The following is a 19,651-nucleotide window of genomic DNA, read 5'->3' as shown; positions in this document are numbered from 1 at the left end:
TATCAGTCAGAACACACTGAAACTGATAAAAGAGAAAGTGGGAAGTACCCTACATCAGATGGGCACAGGAGATCGCTTCCTATATGTAACCCCAACAGCTCAGACATTGAGGGCCACATTGAATAAATGGGACCAACTAAAACTGAGAAGCTTCTGTAAAGCAAAGGACACTGTCACCAAGACAAAAAGGCAACCTACTGACTGGGAGAAGATCTTCACCAACACCGCAACAGACAAAGGTCTGATCTCCAAAATATACAGAGAACTCAGGAAACTAGACTTTAAAATGCTAATTAATCAATTAAAAAATGGGGCACTGACCTGAACAGAGAATTCTCAGCAGAGGAAGTTCAAATGGCCAAAAGACACTTAAGGTCATGCTCAACCTCCTTAGCGATCAGGGAAATGCAAATCAAAACAACTTTGAGATATCATCTTACACCTGTCAGAATGGCTAAAATAAAAAACTCCAATGATAGCCTTTGCTGGAGAGGCTGTGGAGGAAGGGGTACCCTCATCTATTGCTGGTGGGAATGCAATCTTGTGCAACCACTTTGGAAATCAGTGTTTCGGTTTCTCAGGAAATTCGGGATCAACCTACCCCTGGATCCAGCAATACCACTCCTGGGAATATACCCAAGAGATGCCCTATCATATGACAAGAGCATTTGTTCAACTATGTTCATAGCAGTATTATTTGTAATAGCCAGAACCTGGAAACAACCTAGATGCCCTTCAATGGAAGAATGGATGAAGAAAGTGTGGAATATCTACACATTAGAGTACTATGCTGCGGTAAAAACACTGACTTCTCGAATTTTGCATGCAAATGGATGGAAATAGAAAACACTATCCTGAGTGAGGTAACCCAGACCCAAAAAGATGAATATGGGATGTACTTACTCACAATTGGTTTCTAGCCATAAATAAGGGACACAGAGCCTACAATTGGTGATCCTAAAGAAGCTAAGTAAGAAGGTGAACCAAAGGAAAAACATATAGTTATCCTCTTGGCTATGGGAAGTAGACAAAGTTGCCAGGGAGAAAATTGAGATCTTGGGGGTGGGGTGGGATGGGGGTAAGGGGAGATGGGGAGAGAAAAGGGAGAAGGGGAGGAAGGGGGAAACTTGGGGTAAAAGCAGGATTGGGATAAAGGAAGGTTGGATAGGGGAGCACGGAAGCACAATTCTTAGTTAAGGGAGCCACCTTAGGGTTGGCAAAAGACTTGAATCTAGAGTGGCTCCCAGGTGCCCAAGCCTAGGTCCCCAGTTAATTCCTTGGGCAGCTGGGGATAGGGAACCTGAAATGACCCTATCCTAGAGCAATACTGACGAATATCTTGCATATCATCATAGAACCTTCATATGGTGATGGATGGAGATAGAGACAGAGACCCACACTGGAGCACTGGACTGAGCTCCCAAGGTCCCAATGAGGAGCAGAAGGAGGGAGAACATGAGCAAAAAGTCGGGACCACGAGGGGTGCACCCACCCACTGAGACAGTGGAGCTGATCTATTGGGAGCTCACCAAGGCCAGCTGGACTGTGACTGAAAAAGCATGGGATAAAACTGGACTCTCTGAACATGGCGAACGATGAGAGCTGATAAGACGCCAAGGACAATGGCAATGGGTTTTGATCCTACATAATGTGCTGGCTTTGTGGGAGCCTAGCCAGTTTGGATGTTCACCTTCCTAGACATGGACAGAGCGGGGAGGACCTAGGACTTAACACAGGGCAGGGAAATATTGGTACATATATGTGCATGAGCATACACTCTGTGCATGCACAAAAATACTGGCGCATGCATACACATTATCCTCCAATATATATTACATGCAAAAAAACAGGAAAATAAAATCCAACACTTCAAAACTGACAGTTTTCTAATTGAACTTGATCCCCCAGAAGAGACTTATCCTTTTCTTCTCTGCCCAAAATAAAATTTCTTCTTAGAGGAAGAAATAAACAGCTCATTTTTTTTTTTTTGAATTGAAGAGAGAAAACTTGTCCTAGGGAAATTCCCAGGAATCCACAAGGATGACCAAAGTTAAGACTCCTAGCAATATTGGAGAGGGTGAGTGAAGTAGATTCCACTGTAGTCAGATTGGTGACTCTCCTAACTACCATCATAGAGCCTTCATACAGTAATTGATAGAACCAGATGCAGAGATCCACCACCAAGCACCAGACCGAGCTCCGGGAATCCAGTCAAAGAGAGACAGAAGGGTTTATAGTATAAGCAAGAGAGGTGAGAAGGAAGTCTACAGAGAGAGCTGAACCAAGGTTGTGAAAACTTGTGAACTCTAGACCTGCAGCTGTGGAGTCTCCATGTAACTGAACTAGGCCTTCTGCATGTGCGAGAAAGTTGTGTTGCTTGGCCTATCTCAGGAGCTCTTGGCAGAGGGACCAGAATCTATCCCTGATGCATGAACTTGCTTATTGGAGCCCATTCCCTATCGTGGAATGCCATGCTCAGCCTTAAGATGGGAGGAGGAATGAGCTTGGCCCTGCTTCAACTTAATATGCCAGGTTTTATTGATTCCCCATGGGAAACCCTATACTTTGGGAGGGGCAAGGGAGTGGGCTGAGGGGAGGCAACAAGGGGACAGAGGATTGGTTGGAATATAAAATGAAATTTAAAAAAGTGAAATAAAGAACATTCTTTAACGACTAATTTCAGTCCTTTTTACCATGTGTAAGGAAATATGCATATGGATTTCAAAGATCGTCTTGCAAAGATTACTGATATTTACCATTAGAAAAATAGGTATTTGGTAATATATATGAGACAACCTTTCCTTGGTAAGATCTGGCCATTCCTGAAACTAAATCTACTATCTGTGTAGACCAGACTAGCTCAAATTCAGAGATTTACCTTCCTATGCCTCCTATATGTTTTATTAAAGGCACGTGCCACCATACCCTGCTGTGATGAATATTTTGTAAATGACATTTGCTGTGTCATATGGTAAATATTTTCACATGATTTCTATAGTGGCTTCATCACTTACTATCCCACTGACAGTGAATGAAAGTTCCCCATCCTTATCAGCATGTGTTGTCAATTGTTTCTTTTGCTTTTTATCATACTGGCTGGTGGGAAAAGAATTCTCAAGCAGTTTTAAATTGAAAAAAATTTCATGAGTATAAGTGATATATAACACTTTTTTGAGATATATTTTTAGTTGTTTCTTTCTCAAAAGTTCTCTGTTCAGATCCCTACCTTTTTTTTGAGTATACCACTGGGAGTAATTGAAGATTCTCTACCGCCTTGAAGAGCATTTAAAATGTTAAGCAGCTTGGTTGCAGCTGCTCTAGATGCTGGCTCCACCTCTCTCCAATTTCAAAATGGTGGAAGTACTATTTCTGCTAGCTCTGGAGCCGCCACGAAGTCACCAGAGTCAGACACACTGAATCTTTCCTAATAAGCCACGACCTCGTGGTAAACACACATTTAAAAAAAATATGTTAGATCAGAAGTGAGAGTAGGCCAAAAAGAGGCTAGATATAATGGGCCAGACAGTAATTTAATTAATTTCTGTGTGGTTATTTCAGCTATAAGCTAGCCGGGCAGTAGAATGGAACAAGGGGCCCGCGTTCCTCCTACCTCAGTCATGTAGATTAGATCTATATGTGTCTCTCTTAGGGTCTAGATTATCTGGGATTGTGATTCTTAGGCTGGTTTTCTTTGCTTTACATTTAAAAATGATTTATGCGTGAGTACATATTATGTTTGTGTTGCTGAGTCTGGGATACCTTATTAAAATGATGTTTCCTGATCAATCCATTAGCCTGCAAATTTCAAGATGTTGTTACTTTTCTCTGCTATGCAGTACTCCATTTTGTAAATGTATCACATTTTCCTTATCCATTCTTCGATCGAGGGGCATTTAAGTTGTTCCCAGGTTCTGGCTATGATAAACAATACTGCTATGAACATACATAAGCACATGTCCTTTGGGTGCGATTGAGCATCCTCTGGATATATACCCAAAAGTGGTATTACTGCATCTTCAAGGACGTTCTTTTCAAATTTTCTAAGAAAACACACACCGATATCCAAAGGGGCTGTACTAGCTTGCACTCCCACCAGCAATTAAGGAGTGTTCCCTTTACCCCACAATCTCTCCAGCATAAGCTGTCATCAGTAATTTTGATCTTGGCCATTCTCACAGGTTTTAGATAGAATTTCCGAGTTGTTTTGATTTGCGTTTATCTGATGACTAAGGATGTTGAGCATTTCCTTGTCTTTCAACAGTTTAGATTCCTCTGATGAGAGTTCTCTGTTTAGGTCTGTACCCCATTTTTTAAATTGGATTGTTTTTTTCTTTTGATGACCAATTTCTTGAGATATTTGTATATTTTGGAGATCAGACCTCTGTCTGATGTGGAGATGGTGAAGATCTTTTCCCAGTCTGTAGGCTGTCCTTTTGTCTTGTTGAATGTGTCCTTTGCTTTACTAAACTTTTTATTTTCAGGAGTTCTCATTTATTAATTGCTTCTCTCAATATCTATGCTAGTAAGGTCAATTATAGGAAGTGGTCTCCTGTGGCAGGCATTCAAGGATACTTCTGAATTTCTCTTCTATGATGTTCAGTGTGACTGGTTTTATATTGAGGTATTTGATCCAATTTGATTTGAGTTTTGTGCATAGTGGTAGATATGGATCAATTTTATTCTTCTACATGTTGAAATCCAGTTATATCAGCATCATTTCTTCAATATTCTTTCTTTATTCCATTTGATTATTTTTTTGCTTCTTTGTAAAAAAAATCAGGTTTTTGAAGGTGAATGGTTTAACATCCAAGGCTTTGATTCAGTTTCATTGTACCTCCTTTCTGTTTTTATGCCAATGCCAGGCTGTTTTCAATACTGAAGCTCAATAGTAGAGTTTTAAGTCTCTACTATATGGGATTGTGATGCCTCCAGAAGTTTTTTATTGTACAGAATTGTTTTGGCTATCCTGAGTTTTTTGCTTTTCCTTATGAAGTTGAATACCATTATTCAAGGTCTGTGAAGGATTTTGGTGGGATTTTGATGGGCAATGCATGGAATCTGTAGATTGCTTTGGTAAGATTGCCATTTTACTATGTTAATTCTAGCTACCCAAGATCATGGGAGATCTTTCCACTTTCTGGTATCTTCCTCAATTTCTTTCTTCAAAGATTTAAAGTTCTTGTCATACAAGTCTTCCACTTGTTTGGTTAGAGTTACTGCAAGATATTTTATGTTATTTGTAGCTATTGTAAAGAGTGACGTTTCTCTGATCTCTTTCTCAGCCCATTTATCATCTGTGTACAGGAGGGCTACTGATTTCAGTTAATCTTGTATTCTGATACATTACTGAAAATGTTTGTGAGTTGGAGAAGTTCCTTGGTAGAACTTTTAGGGTCGCTTATGTAAACTATTATATCATCAGCAGACAATGAGAGTTTTACTTTTCTTTTCTGACTTTTTCCCCTTTATCTCCTTTTGGTGTCTTATTGCTGTAGCTAGGATCTCAATAACTATACTGAATAGATATGGAGGAAGTGGACAACTTTGTCTTATTTCTGATTTCAGTGGGATCGCTGGGATTTTCTCTCCATTTACTTTGATGTTGGCAATTGGCTTGCTGTATATTTCCTTTATCATATATAGGTATATTCCTTTGGTGACAGAGCTGGTCAGATGGTTCACTCAGCATTGTGGATTGAGGAATCCCAGCACTCTGCCCAGACTAAAGAGAACAATGACATATTCTCCATGGGTCACTAGGCTTTCAAATGTATTCATTTGACTAGGAACAAAAAACTAAGAAACAAAACAAAGCAGATCTGTGTCCTGTCATAGCTTGATAAAGGGACAATCAGTTTAATCTCTATAATCCTCCAGTGTCCTGAACTGCAGGAGGACTCCCCACATACTTTCTTGTCCTATGGAGTTTATTATTGGGCATTCAAAATGAAGCCTTTGATGAATTTTCACTACAGTCATGTTAGTTGGTTTGACATCATATTACTGTGGCAGGATTCCCCAAGATAACCACTTAAAGAGCAGAAAAACTTTCAATTTATAGCTTTGGGGATTGCTGCCCTTGATAAGATGGTTCCATGTCCCTCATCTTATAAGAACTAATTATATCACAGTGAAATAGAAGTGATCTGCCCACCAAAGACAGGAAGCAAACGAGGGGAGAGAGGTAGGAAGAGAGAGAGAGAGAGAGAGAGAGAGAGAGAGAGAGAGAGAGAGAGAGAAGGAGAGAAGAAGAAGAAGAAGAAGAAGAAGAAGAAGAAGAAGAAGAAGAAGAAGAAGAAGAAGAAGAAGAAGAAGAAGAGGAGGAGGAGGAAGAAGAAGAAGTTTCCAAGGGTCCAAGACCCAGCCACCAAACACAATCCCTCAAATATATACTTCCTCTAGTTAGGCCATACCTTCTGAAGTTTCCAGAACTTCTCTGTAGGAGAATTGGCTACTTGTTCATGTTGGCAAACCAGCTAGCTTAGCACAAAAATAACCACAAGAAACTCTATTAAGTAAAAGACTGCTTGGCCCATTAGCTCTATCTTCTTATTGGCAAACTCGTACATCTTAATTTAACCCATTTCTGTTAATCTGTATATCACCACATGGCAGTGGCTTACTGGCAAATGTTTGGCAAGTCTGACTCTGATGACTCCATGGCGTCTCACTGACTATGCCTTCTTTCTCTCAACATTCAGTTCTGTCTTCCCTGCCTACACAAGTTCTCCCCTATCACTCTGCCAAGGCAATTCTCTATTCATTATTGGTAATCACAGCACACAGAGGGACCTCCAGCAGACAAAGCCTTTAGCTCATAAGTGGCTTAACAGATATAAACCATAATAGCTCGTTCTAAAAGGTTACATAGTATTTTACATGCATTTACAATATTTCAAATCAACAAGTTCACTCTGAAATCACAACAGAAACGAATGTCTTGGAAGACATGTTCCTGGACACTAGTGCATGACCAGTGAGTGTCTAAAGATGTGCCTTAGTTGGGACAGTCCTTGCCTAGTGTGATGAGGTTCTGGGTTTGGTTCCCAGCACCATGTAAGTTGGGTATAGTGGTACACACCCAGAATGCCAGCACTAAGGATGTGGAGGGAGGAGGAACAGTAGCTCTAGGTTATCCTTAGTTGCAAATTGGAAGTCAGCCTGGACTACCTGATAACCTGTCTTTAAAAGAAAGAAAATAGTCAGGTGATAAATCACAAACACAGTAAGGAGAAGGAGTATAACAAGTGCAGATGGGAAAAATGAGTCAAGGGAGAAAGATGGGAAGATGAATGTTCCTCTCCTTTAGACTTTAGTGTATTTTTCCAACATCATTGGCCTGTTCCTGGTGTGCTCTTCCTCAATGACAACGCCGTCTAAGGTGAGCAGATGCATCAGTAATGTCCATGAGCCTTGGGACATTCATATCTGTTTCTTTATTGATTTTTTGGGCTGTCCTTTTTGCCACAAACTTGTTTTTCAATAATAGATGAACGGCTTAGAAAATTCACAATAGAAGAAATGGATGTGTTGTGGGGAAGGGTATGAGAGGTAATAAGTGCATTATGGACACAGGAAGACTTGGGGTGTACCTGGGCCACCACACAGCCACAGGTATGAGCTATACCATGGGTCAGGTAGGGCAGGACTCAACCAGGAACCACCCGGGGGACTCCAGCCCCAGGCCAGGATATAACAACATCTCTGGGCCATGCCATGTGTTTAATACTTTAGAAAGCATGAGAATATTGAGGTCTCAATTTTCTATCTGGGTACAGTGAAAGGCTTGCTCTTACCTCTCTGACTAAAACTCAGGAAGGCTGCAAAGGAGCTGACTTCCAGGGTGTTGTTCTTTTTTAAAAATGCTCCAAGATCCCCGCAGCAGAAGGCAGCAGAAATGCTGTAAGTCCCAAATGGTGGCAGCGTGCCATGTGGTAGCAGGCAGCAGGCCCTGGGAGCAGCCAGTCCCAGGCAGAAATGGCTGCCGGTCCCAGAGCGGTGGCCCGAGTGGTGGTGGTGGCGGGCCATGTGGCAGCAGGCAGTGGGACCCAGGCAGAGTAGGCTTCTGGTCCTTGAGCAATGGCTGGTTCCAGGCAGGGAGACACATGGCGGGAGGGCAGAAGACAGAAACATGGATAGACAAGACATGCAGGATGAGGTTGAATATTTATTCAGGGGGTTAGGAGGAGGAAGGTTGAAGGGAGGGCAGAGAGAGAGGGAGGGAGGGAGAGAGAGAGAGAGAGAGAGAGAGAGAGAGAGAGAGAGAGAGAGAGAGAGAGGAGAAAGAGACAGAGAAGGGGGGAAGCAGAGAAGTGGGGAGAGAGGCAGAAGCGAAACTGCCTCTCCGAGAAAAAGATGGAAAAAAAAGCAAGCTCACACCAGAAGCTGAAGATCAGCCTGCTTCAGCGGATGGGGGAGGGAGTGGGCGTGGCTTGTCTCTTAAAGGGACCAAAACCATAACATTCCCAGGTCTTCCTTATAATAAAAAGTAAGCACGTCAAGGAAGCAGAAAAGGAAGGGCCCAAGTTGGAGGTGAGCAGGTCAGAAGTAATGGGAGTGGGCGTAGCTTGTCCCTTAAAGGGACAGGAAAGCACAACATTCCCAGGTCTTCCTTATAATAAAAAGCAGGAGACCAGGCAGCACAGCCAAAAGAAACTGGGGCGGAGAACTCTCAAGACTGCTTCCGGCTGCTTCCCCCCTCTCTGTCTCTTTCCCCTCTTCTCTCTTTCCCCTCTTCCCTCTCTCTCTATCTCTCTCTCTCTCTCTCTCTCTCTCTCTCTCTCTCTCTCTCTCTCCAACCCCCTTCACCCTTCCTCCTCCATAACCCACTGAATAAACATTCAACCTCACCCTGCATGTCAAGTCTATCCATGTTTCTGTCTTCTGCCCGCCCGCCATGTGTCTCCCTGCCTGGGACCAGCCATTGCTCAGGGACCAGCAGCCATCTCTGCCTGTGGCCCACTGCCTGCTGCCACATGGCCAGCCACCACTGCTCTGGGACCAGCAGCTGTCTCTGCCTGGGAATGGCTGCTCCCAGGGCCCACTGTATGCTGCCACATGGCCCTCCACCACTGCTCTGGGACCAGCAGCTGTCCCTGCCTGGGACTGGCTGCTCCCAGGGCCCGCTGTCTGCCGCCTCATGGCCCGCTGCCACTGCTCAGGCCACCGCTCTGGGACCTGCAGCCATTTCTGCCTGGGACTGGCTGCTCCCAGGGCCTGCTGCCTCCCACCACATGGCCCGAAGCCACCATTTGGGACCTACAGCATTTCTGCTGCCTACTGCCACGGGGATCTTGGAGCATTTTTAAAAAAGAACAACACAGGTGATCAGTTCTCTCCTGTGAGTCCAGCACTCAGGATGCTATGGTTGGGTGGTGAAATAGAGACTATGGGTTACATAAAGTCCATCTGAAATACCAATACAGAAAGAAAGGATTGTTAGGTGAGACCTTGGAGGTAGGGTAGATTAGTGTTTTATTTGTTGAGACAGGGTTTCATATCATCCAAGCTGTCCTCACACTGGCTTTGCAGGTTCACCTTGAGCTTACGTCATCCTGCTTCTACTTCACAGGTGCTAAAATTACATCTGCGGCCACCAAGGCCAGTGAGACAGCAGTGATCATTGAACCCATGACTTGCTACATGCTATTCAGCCACTCTGCATCTGAGATATGTCTACATCTGTAGACTTCATTTTCCTGCTATCCAGAATTTCACTGTAACTCACCAAGGCCTGCAACTATCCTGCATTTTCCTCTTTGGAGCAGAGTGGAGAGCACAAAACTCAGCCTGTGGGCTTTTTCTCCTGGGGGACCCACTATGTTAGATTCCTGTGCAAATCGATCATCACACTTTTGCCAACACCCTGATGGGTTCTTTCTCTATGTGCTTAGTAATCCAGGGGCAATTTCCTGAAGTTAAGCATGTGGCTTCTATGACTGTACCCTTCTCTCAAGGCTCACACTGTAACCAGCCTGTACGTTCTTCCTTAATATGCTTTCTAACACTGACTTGAGGAGGGTGACCTTTCCTCATTTATGTTCATCTTAAAGTCGTTTCTCATGAATATTTAAGTCTTCATATTGATGGACTTTGAGAAAGAATGAGTCATACCTCTGCAATCTTTTGAAATATTAGGTTAGTTCTCAACATGGGAAAGGTTATGAGTCTTTCAGTCAAGCCAAGGAAACACCAGCTTTAGAAGGCGAGGTGCTGATTGGTTTCCTCTGTCTTCCCAGAGAGGCTCCTAGAAAGGTCAGCTGGTCTTCTGGTCAGTACTGGAAAGCTACTTAGCAGGGTGGCAAAAGCAGTTAGCCATGACATCAGCGGTCGCATCTCTGGACATTCCATTGTATCCTGGAGATCTCTTGGAATCCCATGATGTCACCTTGTTGTAGCAACACCAACTGCCATTAGGACATTCCTCAGTCCCTAGAGGTTGAGCATCAGTCATGTTCTCAAGACTGAGGCATCGCGTATTTGGGAGACAGAATGGAGAGGGTCCAGAGACCAGAGAGAGGCAGAAGAAAGCTACTGTTCACTTCTGGAAAAGACCCAGTGAGTCATGGGCAGGAAATGGGGAGATTGCCAAAGGAGGTGCACTTGAGGTGGGCTACCCAATAATGGAGCTGAGGAACTGGAGCCTCAGAGAATAAGATGGACATCCCTGATTATCATACTTCCCAAAAGTCAAAGATTCCAGAATATTAGCTTGTCCATCTTGTGAGCCAGAGACTGAGAAAGGAAAGGCTGTTGTGCTGGGACCACCACTTAGCTCTTACCTTTATTGTGGTTTGGGGTGATATGTTGGGAAAAAAAGACGAACAGGAGGCAGGGAAGGACGAATGTGTCCCCATCTTTCATCAGACATCACTACACTACACCTGTAGTAGTTGCCTTTAGGTTCACTGTCTGTCTAACATGACAATGGAGACAAATGTGCTCCTGGCCGAGACCTTTAAACCTCAGAGTGTTCAGCAGTCTGCTCAGGAGAATTCCTCTGACCTCCTTTCCCTGACAGTGACCCCCTTAGGGTTCTGAATCAGCAGTTGAGGATGGCATTTAGATCACAGGGTAACCAAACTTCTGTCAGAGTTATGGAACCAGAGCAGAGAATGGCTACTGAGTGTCAGCTTCAATGATCTGGGCTGTCAATGGGTGACTGGGTGAGTCTCTTGACCATGATGGAGCCCTGCCTGACTTTCCAATCCATAGCATGGGCCATGAGTAACCAGCAATGAGACCTGGCCGCCTCATAACATCTGACTGCTTGTCCACTCTGCCATTTTTCTCATGGCTTCTAAATCACAGCAGGCTTCAGGGCTCTGGACCATGTTGCGTCCTGTTCTTCTGTGAATATTCATGAAGAGGTGGTCTCTGTAGTCACCTGAAGAATTATAGGGAGGCCGAAATAAGCTGTGGATGCCTACAGAGCCACATCTCTAGGGTGATGGGAGATTTGAGAACCACACATGGGCCTGTCAACCTGGCCTAGAATATTTTGGTTGTCACTGGGTTTCAGACACAATTTTCTGTTTGGGACTCAGGATGGTCTGTCATTCTCCTATGCCTTTTGACTATGCAGTTTCACCTTTTTTATACCTATACACAGAAACCTCTACAGAGCCAGCATCCCATCCAATGCTCCTGAGCAAGAAGCAGATAAAGAAGGAAGAGGAGAGACTGACCACAGAGCTGCAACTGATGACCAGGGAAAGAAATGACCTGAAAGACCTGCTGATGATCCTCACTGATGGAGCCGTGGACAATAGGTATCCATTGTTTCAAACTTCATGGGGCTGTAGGCAATGTCAACCTCACCTTCAGCCTTTGAACTCTCGATTTGTAGGAGGCTGTGCCAAACCTCATATCCTAAATTCTTCTCAGGGTACAGGCAGACCGTGAGTGACAGTGGCCATGAGATGTGGCCTCTACCTTTTCTGTTCTCTCCTAATGAAAACCAGGGCTTCTGGTCTCAGCCACAAAAATCAGGGATTGAGGCAGGTAATGTGTAGTTCCTAGCATGCATTTGGAAAGGAGCTGACAGGCGGTGGCTTGCATGAGGTACTACTACCTGCTGTTATTGTGTGGGGAGGATCTACTTTCCTAGCATGTGATTGTGTGCTAGAAGCCCTAGGTAGCAGCTGGAGGGGCCTGGTTTGACTGGAACATCTCAGTGTTTACCTGGAAGAGCTGGGTCTCATCACAGGTACTCTAGTTTTGTGCAGACTTCCATTAGACCATAGAGCGCTCTTCTCTCTCTCTCTCTCTCTCTCTCTCTCTCTCTCTCTCTCTCTCTCTCTCTCTCTGTGTGTGTGTGTGTGTGTGTGTGTATATGATGCTTTCTTTCTTTCTTTCTCTCTCTCTCTGTATATATATATATATATATATGATGCTTTCTCTCTCTCTCCGTATATATATATATATATATGATGCTTTCTCTCTCTCTCTCTCTCTCTCTCTCTCTCTCTCTCTCTCTCTCTCTCTCTCTCTAGCTCTCTTTATTCTCTCTTTCTCTTACTCTCCTGTGGATATGTGTGAACATACACATTTGGAGATTTGTGTGTTCCTGATTTCTGGGAGTCAGTGATCTGCCGTGGTTTCTCATGATATCTTTCTCCCACTTTCCAGAAGTTTCCAGTGCTGACCCCTGGGAGGCCCACTTAAAGCAGGACAGCTTGTGTCCTACATGCTCACCTTGGTGGCACCTAGGAATTCCTAGGGGAGTTTATATCACTTCCTTCTCTTAAGACTCCAAACCATAATGATGTGCTCTAACTGTTCAGTGATTGTCAAACAGGACCCAAAATCAGTGTTCTGAAACAGGAGAGATGTCATTGCAATGTCTGGTGAACAGAGACATGTGAGAGAGACTCCTGGTAGCATAGAGAACCTGACTTACCATCTAGTCGTATTGAGTGAGCTCATGCAGTCAGTGCAGCTTCCATCTCAAGTTTAGCCTCAGCTGTGCTGGGATCAGAATAACAAGTTTAAAAGCACCAGGAGGTCCCACTACATAGGCACCAGAATCTTGCATCTGCTGTGCTATGGTAGATCAGGATACAACTTCAGTTCCTGTGATCATTGAAGCCTATGTTCATGGGGTCTTTTCTCCCATTTTCTAGTCCCTACAAGAACCACAAGCCAAATGCTTTGTATGAGAAGGTAAAGATGGATCACAAAGAGATCATGATGGAGCTAAACCATTTTGTGAGTGAAAACACCGAGACCTTGGATAATTTCAAGTTGCTGAGCAAGGAGACAGTCTTCTATCGGTAAGTGTCCATCTGGACATGGATAACAAAACTTGTGGAATGGCCATCTCTGACTTCCTTTTTCTCTGGATGGAGTGACTTCATCTCTGGTTCGAGCTTTTTTGCTTCTATGTAAGCAACTCTTAAACTTGTGTCTCTTGGATTCAGTTTTGCTAAGTGTGAAAGAGACTGTTAGCCCCTGCCACCTTGTCCTAGGGCCTCAAGAGCCTGTAGATAGAAAAGGTATTTACACTCTCAGGGGAATGTCAGGCAGCCTTGAACTTCTGGAGCTCAGGCCCATTCTTTACAGGTCTGGGGCTGTTGAATCTGTAGATAGATTGTACTCACCTTGAGTAACTTGTCCTCCCTTTGATTGTGTTTGCCCACTACATGCTGATGTTTCCCCATTACCACAGATAGTTAGGCCAGCTGGGGAACTACTCCTTCTACTGAAGGGACATGGATCCTTTTAGGTGTTGGAGTTTTCAATAGTAGTTTCATAATTTCTGGCATTACCTGTTCTCTCATTTGGGTTCTGAAGTGTAGGTGTCATGACTATATCAGACTCTTAGCTACCTAATCTAGGAAACATGAGGTCTTTTGGGGTGCTGTTTCCCAGAAATCAGGGGTAGCAGGAGGAGGCCTGCAGGGCCTTACTATGCAGAGTTTGTCTGCAGGGATCGGCACAGCCGACTACTGATGGAAAGGACTCAGCTAAAGAAGAAGGTGGATGAGCTGAGGCAGGAGGAAAGGAAACTGCAGAATAATTGGACTGTGCTGAAGTACCACCTGGAGGATTTGAAATTGATCCTTAATGACCAAGACGAAGAGATCAGTTACCTCAAAATCCAGCAACAACAGGTAGGGGCCGGCAACAAGTCAGGCTAAGCTCTGGTACTATTTGCCCATTTGACTACCTCTCTACCCATCCAACCACCAGTGTTTAACCCATCAACTTACTCACCCATACTCCCTTCTAGTCACGGACCTCATATATTCCAGACATTCTCTTCAGTGTCCATGCACAAGGACTTCTGGGAAGCTTTTGTCTTATGGAGATCTGAAATACGGGCAAGCCTTCCTTTCTGCTCTGCTCGAAGCTGCAATTCAGAGAAGGAAATGGGTCAATAACATATCACACATGTACTTGTATTTATGATGGGTAACCTTCTAGGCACAGAGCTTAGAGTGAGTGAGTTCTTGGTCCTGCTGCTTTTTTGTTTGGCAGGGATCATGTCCCATCGCAGGTGGGAAGCAGTTTATAAGGTGGAGATCCCTGTGCCAGGGCCAACAGAGTGCTTCTCTTACTCATGGATTTGCGTGGCCTGTTGGCTTCCCTTTTCTGCCTGCATCCCAATGTGTTCTCTTTGCTTCCCTGAATTCTTGGTTCACAGTGACAGAAGCTTGAATAGCAGCTTGTCAGCCCTGTTTTCTGAGAGTTGTGCTGGACTGTTCTCCCTTCCAGACTAAAATGTGTGGTTGACTGGATGATCATCTCGGGGCTTTTGACAAGCTGGTGGTGGAAGGTGGGAGATTTGGTCCTATGGCGGAAGAATTTCTGTAATCACATCAATATAGTCTAAGAAAATCACTTTTCTCACAATAATTTTAGTCCCCAAGGAATTATGGCTGAGTTGTGAGACTTTCCTGAAAGAACTGGTGTGGTTATTCTAAACTCAACTGTACATTGACCATGATGTTTATTTCTGCGACCTTCTATTTTCCATATTTCTCTTTAACACGCACTCCTTGTGGGTTTGAGTGTGAGTGCACGCATGTGTTTTTTCATGTGTGTGAGCGCACAAATGTGTGTGTAGTAGTGTAAGGATGTGGGTGTTGGGGTGCATCAAACATGTGCAGTTTCCAGTTCAGACCACTGTGTTGCTATCAGTCTGTACCAGAATCCTGGGGTTCTTACTTCCCCAGATGCTTTTGTTTAACCTGCCTAGCTGACCAGCAAGTTCTTGGGATCCTTTCTCTGTGCTTAGATATGTATGACTGTCTCTAACCCTCAACAAAGAACACAATTTTCTCTTAAACAGGAGCTGAAGAGATTGGAAGAAAGCTCTCAGTTCCTGCAGAAGCAGAGGGAAATGGTCATGCAGGAAAAGCACTTGGTCCAAAAGCTGCAGCATCACTTTCAGGTCTCTCAGATGAGGTAGGAGCCAGACTGGGGAGAGAAGGTAGAGCCAAGGGGGGCCCATGGACTTGGGGACAATATCAATTCTGTCCATCTCTGAGGCTACAAGCTAGAGCAGGGAACAGAAGACCTCAGAGAACTGAGCTGGTCCAGTAACAAGAAATTCCGTCCAGCATATATTGTGTTTGATATTCAGTGTGTCTGTAGAATTTATTCTCTATACCTTCCTTCTGAAAACAGAGTTCTCCTAAGGCTTTCCCTGAACTCACAGAGAGCTGCCTGTTATGGCCTTCCAAGATATTGGGTTTATAGGTGTGCATCAAGGGGCATGGTAAAATTCGCGTTTTTATTTAGAAAAATCCAATGAAGATTAGAGATTTCCATCTTTAACACTGCTCTGTGTAACATTTGCCAACTTCCTGTGAAAAGTGCTCTCTGGATAGAATTGGTTAAGGACTTACCAGGAAGAACCCAGGCAGATGACTCGGCTGTAGGGAAGATCCTAACCTTCTCGGGTGTGTTCTGTAACCGACTCCCAAAGCCAGGATGCAGATTCCCAGCTCTAGTCCCTAGGAAAGCACCAGTTTTTATTTGGTCCCTGAGGACCGACAGGGACAACGTTCTCAGGCACACATCTCAGGAAATGCTGCTCTAGCACGACAGGCTCTATCTGCATGTTGTTCATGTTCAAGGTTCCTTCTGGGCATGAGGACTGAGCTAGCCACACACCCTTGTGCAGGGACCTGAGCTGCAGGCAGTTTAAGGCTATCTATAAAATGATGAATAGCTCATGTACAACTCATGCATTTCTCACGTGCTGTTGACTATAGTGTCAATATGCTGTTGCTGTTTACAAAATGATATCCCTGAATTATAGGAGAACACCCTTTTCTGTCTAGTAGAATGCACACTAACAGTGTTTATTTGAAATTATGACTTCAGTTTAATACTGAGCAAAGTTTTCGGCCCATCTACTCTGGGATCTTATTCCTTGTGAGTAACAACAAAGATATCAGTCACAAGAATAAATTCACTGTCCAGCAGAGCTGAGGTGAACTGAGGAAGCATCTTCAGCTAATGTGGCAGGTCTGTTTTTTTAAACTGCTTTTCTCTTCCAGGTCTGAAACTCCGCAGACTCATCTGGAACAGGCCACTGCCCAGGACGAGAGCCACCAGCAGAAGGATCTCCAAGAAGAACTAGGTGCTGAGTCCCATCCCCAGCAATACTGAATTCTAAGAACATATATTCTTCTTCAGTTCTGGTTACCCTTGAGTCATAGGTTCTGTTTGCCTAGCCAGTGACCCAGCATGGCTGCTTCTGGGCCTAGATTATTATTTTTTTTCTTTTTTTGATCATACCACTTGAGAGACCTGAGGAAGCCAAAGTAAGCCACAAACACCTTCTACACATGTTCGTCACATTAGGATCAAGGCCTACAGACTAAAAGACACCCCTTGTAGCTGGGAACTCAGCGGTGAAGGAAATTCCAGCTGATCTCCAGGTGATCACACCTAATCTGATTCATGTGTCCGCTGACTCAGTTCTCGAGAAGGGAAGAACGCATCAAAAATATACTTGAGATACAGAAATCCTGAGACAAAGATTACTCAGAAGCCTACATTTACCAGCAAGTGGACTCCACCTTGGGATAACATGACATATAAGCTCCTATGTGGAATGGATCCAGGAATCTTGAAAAAGCCATTAAAATTGTGACTATCTTCCTAGCGTTTCTCCAAGGCAAGCACTTGCCTGTAGTAGGTGTAGTAGGTTCTATCAATATTTAGTGATAAATGCTAATTATTATTAGCTTTATTTTGTTTGAGTTTTGTTTTAAATGCTTGTTTATGGTTCATTTGGTTTTGGTTTTGCTATTTTGATGTTATTTATTCTTGTTATTAGTTCCATAATTTTCAAAGTTTATCCATTGTTTATATTCACTATTGTTTCAAATATATTGTTTGTTAATAAAAAATTAATTTCCAACTTTTCACACTTAATTTCAGTTTCTTTCATCAAGTGTGGTGTCACACTGCTTTAAGCCCCAAATTTCCAGGTACAGATGGAAGCCATGGGTCAATGCCCAGTGGATGTCAACTCCTTGCTTTTATGCAGTTGGGCCACAGCTGCCTTAGTACAGCTCCTGATCTCAGCACTGTTGGTGACAGAGATCACGTGGGATCCTGTGTGCATGGTGCCTGTTCTTTTGAGGGCCCCCGTAGCTTCACCCTTCAGTGTTGTATGCCAGGAAAAACAAAGGAAACAGTAACAGATAATAAGATCCCGAATGGAGACTTGTCTGGCATCTGCCCCCTATGTCCTGGGACAGATGTCCCTGGAGAGCTAGGGTTCGGGCTTCTCTGTTCTCTTCCCTTTAGATTGCTTGGGGAACATTCACCATGCAGTGGAAAATGGCAGGCTGGAATATGTCCCCATGGTTCCCCAGGGACTCCCTGGTGACACCAAGCAGAGGTTAGATGTGATGCAACCTCTGAGCTCACTTCAGGGTATCTGTGACAGAAACAACATTGAGGTCCTATGGAAAGCCTTGACCAGTCTGGCTTCCATTTCATGCTCTTAAGCCAACCCTACAGAGGACACTTGTCCTGCTAGTCTGTGGTCTCTGAGGAGCAGAAGTGTCTGTGTCTTAAACACACCCTCTGGCGTGGGAGGTGTCTGTGTCTCAGAGCAATGAAGCCTGAAATCACTAGAGAAAATCACCCCATTTATCATGTGTCAGATGCCTGAGGGTACCTGATGAGGATGTCTCTGTCTTTGGGTAGAGAGGGGAACATCTTTGGTTTGGTTTGGGTTTCAGACGGGTACTCATGTTATTCCACATTGACCTTTAAGTTACTATTTCTGGGGTTCTCTACCTGGGTTCACACATAAGCCCCTTAAAGTTATATCTATTTACACTACAATTTATTACAGTATCAAAATTTCAGTTACGATGTAACAATAAAATATTTCAGGATGGGGCAGCACAGCTGAGGAAGTATATCAATGGTCACATCCCTGGGAAGGCTGAAAACCACTGAACTGCATGGTTAAGGCTCCCACCTCTACCTCCTGAGTGCTGGGACTTTACCTGGTACATGCAGTGGGGGGATCTAACCCAGCGTTTGTGCGTAATAGAAAAGTGTCCTACCACCTGAGCAATGATCCTCACCACTTCACAGCCATTTCTGGAGGCAGGCCAGTGTCTTCAGGCAGGGGGATAGTCTAGGAGGCACCCCTTTGACACCTGGGCCTCCAGACTTTCACAGTTAATGACAACAACAGAAACACTGCAGAGCTCAGGCACTACCAAGACTGATCTGGATGCTGAAGAAGGCCCTTGTGGTGGCAGAAATTTCAAGAGTAGAGCTGGAGCTGTGGTCATGGCTGTGGAAGATCTGTATGTCTTTATTTGGGAGCTGGTTGTCAGCCCAAAGAAAATTCCAGCAACCATCCCCTCTGGATCTGATCCAATAGCAGAATAAGACGCCAGGGCGAGGGAGCAAGGACTGATCTCTCAGCTCAGACAGCTCAGTCTGCAGTGCATTTGTTGTGCAAACATGAAGACCTGAGTTTGATATGCAGCACCCATGAAATGGAAGGCCATGGCCAGGACTGCCTCAGTCATTAAGAGCATGGACTCTTTTTGCAGAAGATTGAATTCAATTCCCAACACCCAGGTGTGGTGACTTTGAACCACCTGTATGTCTACCTTTACCAACCAAAGCTCCATTTCTAGGATTTGTGTGCACATATGCACACACACACACACACACACACACACACACACACACACACACACACACACACACACACTAAGAATCAGCCCGAGAACAGGGACCATCAAATAAGGGGGCAGAAAGAAAGAGTCTCATGAAGAGGACCATGTGATGGAGGACACAGGCTTATTAGACAGGATGAGCTGAAGCTATGACTTGGCATTGATTGTCTTAATTTTCATTACTCTTCTTGAAGCCAGTCTTAACACCCTCCCCTGCTCGTTCTTCTCTCTCTCTCTGTCTCTCTCTCTGTCTCTCTCTCTCTCTTTCTCTGTCTCTCTCTCTCTTTCTCCCTCCCTCTCTTCCCCACTCTCTCTCCTTTCCTTCCTCCCTCTCTCTCTCTTAAATTTTTTTTTTGAGAATAAAACTGTGAACTTACGAAACAACCTGAAAGAAGAAGGATGACTGGATGGCAGGGAAATTTAATGTGGTCAGGGAGAGGAGGGATAGTCAGGCAATGCTCTTCAATGACATTTGA

At 44.3% G+C, this 19,651-nt stretch overlaps 1 protein-coding gene across 1 annotated transcript in view; it reads right to left on the bottom strand.

Annotated features, from left to right (window-relative positions):
- Positions 1–19,651, bottom strand: part of LOC142856708 (vomeronasal type-2 receptor 26-like) — a 173,595-nt gene that overhangs the window by 58,469 nt on the left and 95,475 nt on the right. The window lies entirely within an intron of this gene.

This window comes from Microtus pennsylvanicus, chromosome 1 (genome assembly GCF_037038515.1).
Source record: "Microtus pennsylvanicus isolate mMicPen1 chromosome 1, mMicPen1.hap1, whole genome shotgun sequence".
Taxonomy (NCBI): domain Eukaryota; kingdom Metazoa; phylum Chordata; class Mammalia; order Rodentia; family Cricetidae; genus Microtus; species Microtus pennsylvanicus.
Note: the sequence above shows the minus strand (reverse complement) of the source record. Positions and strands in the feature narration are given on the sequence as shown.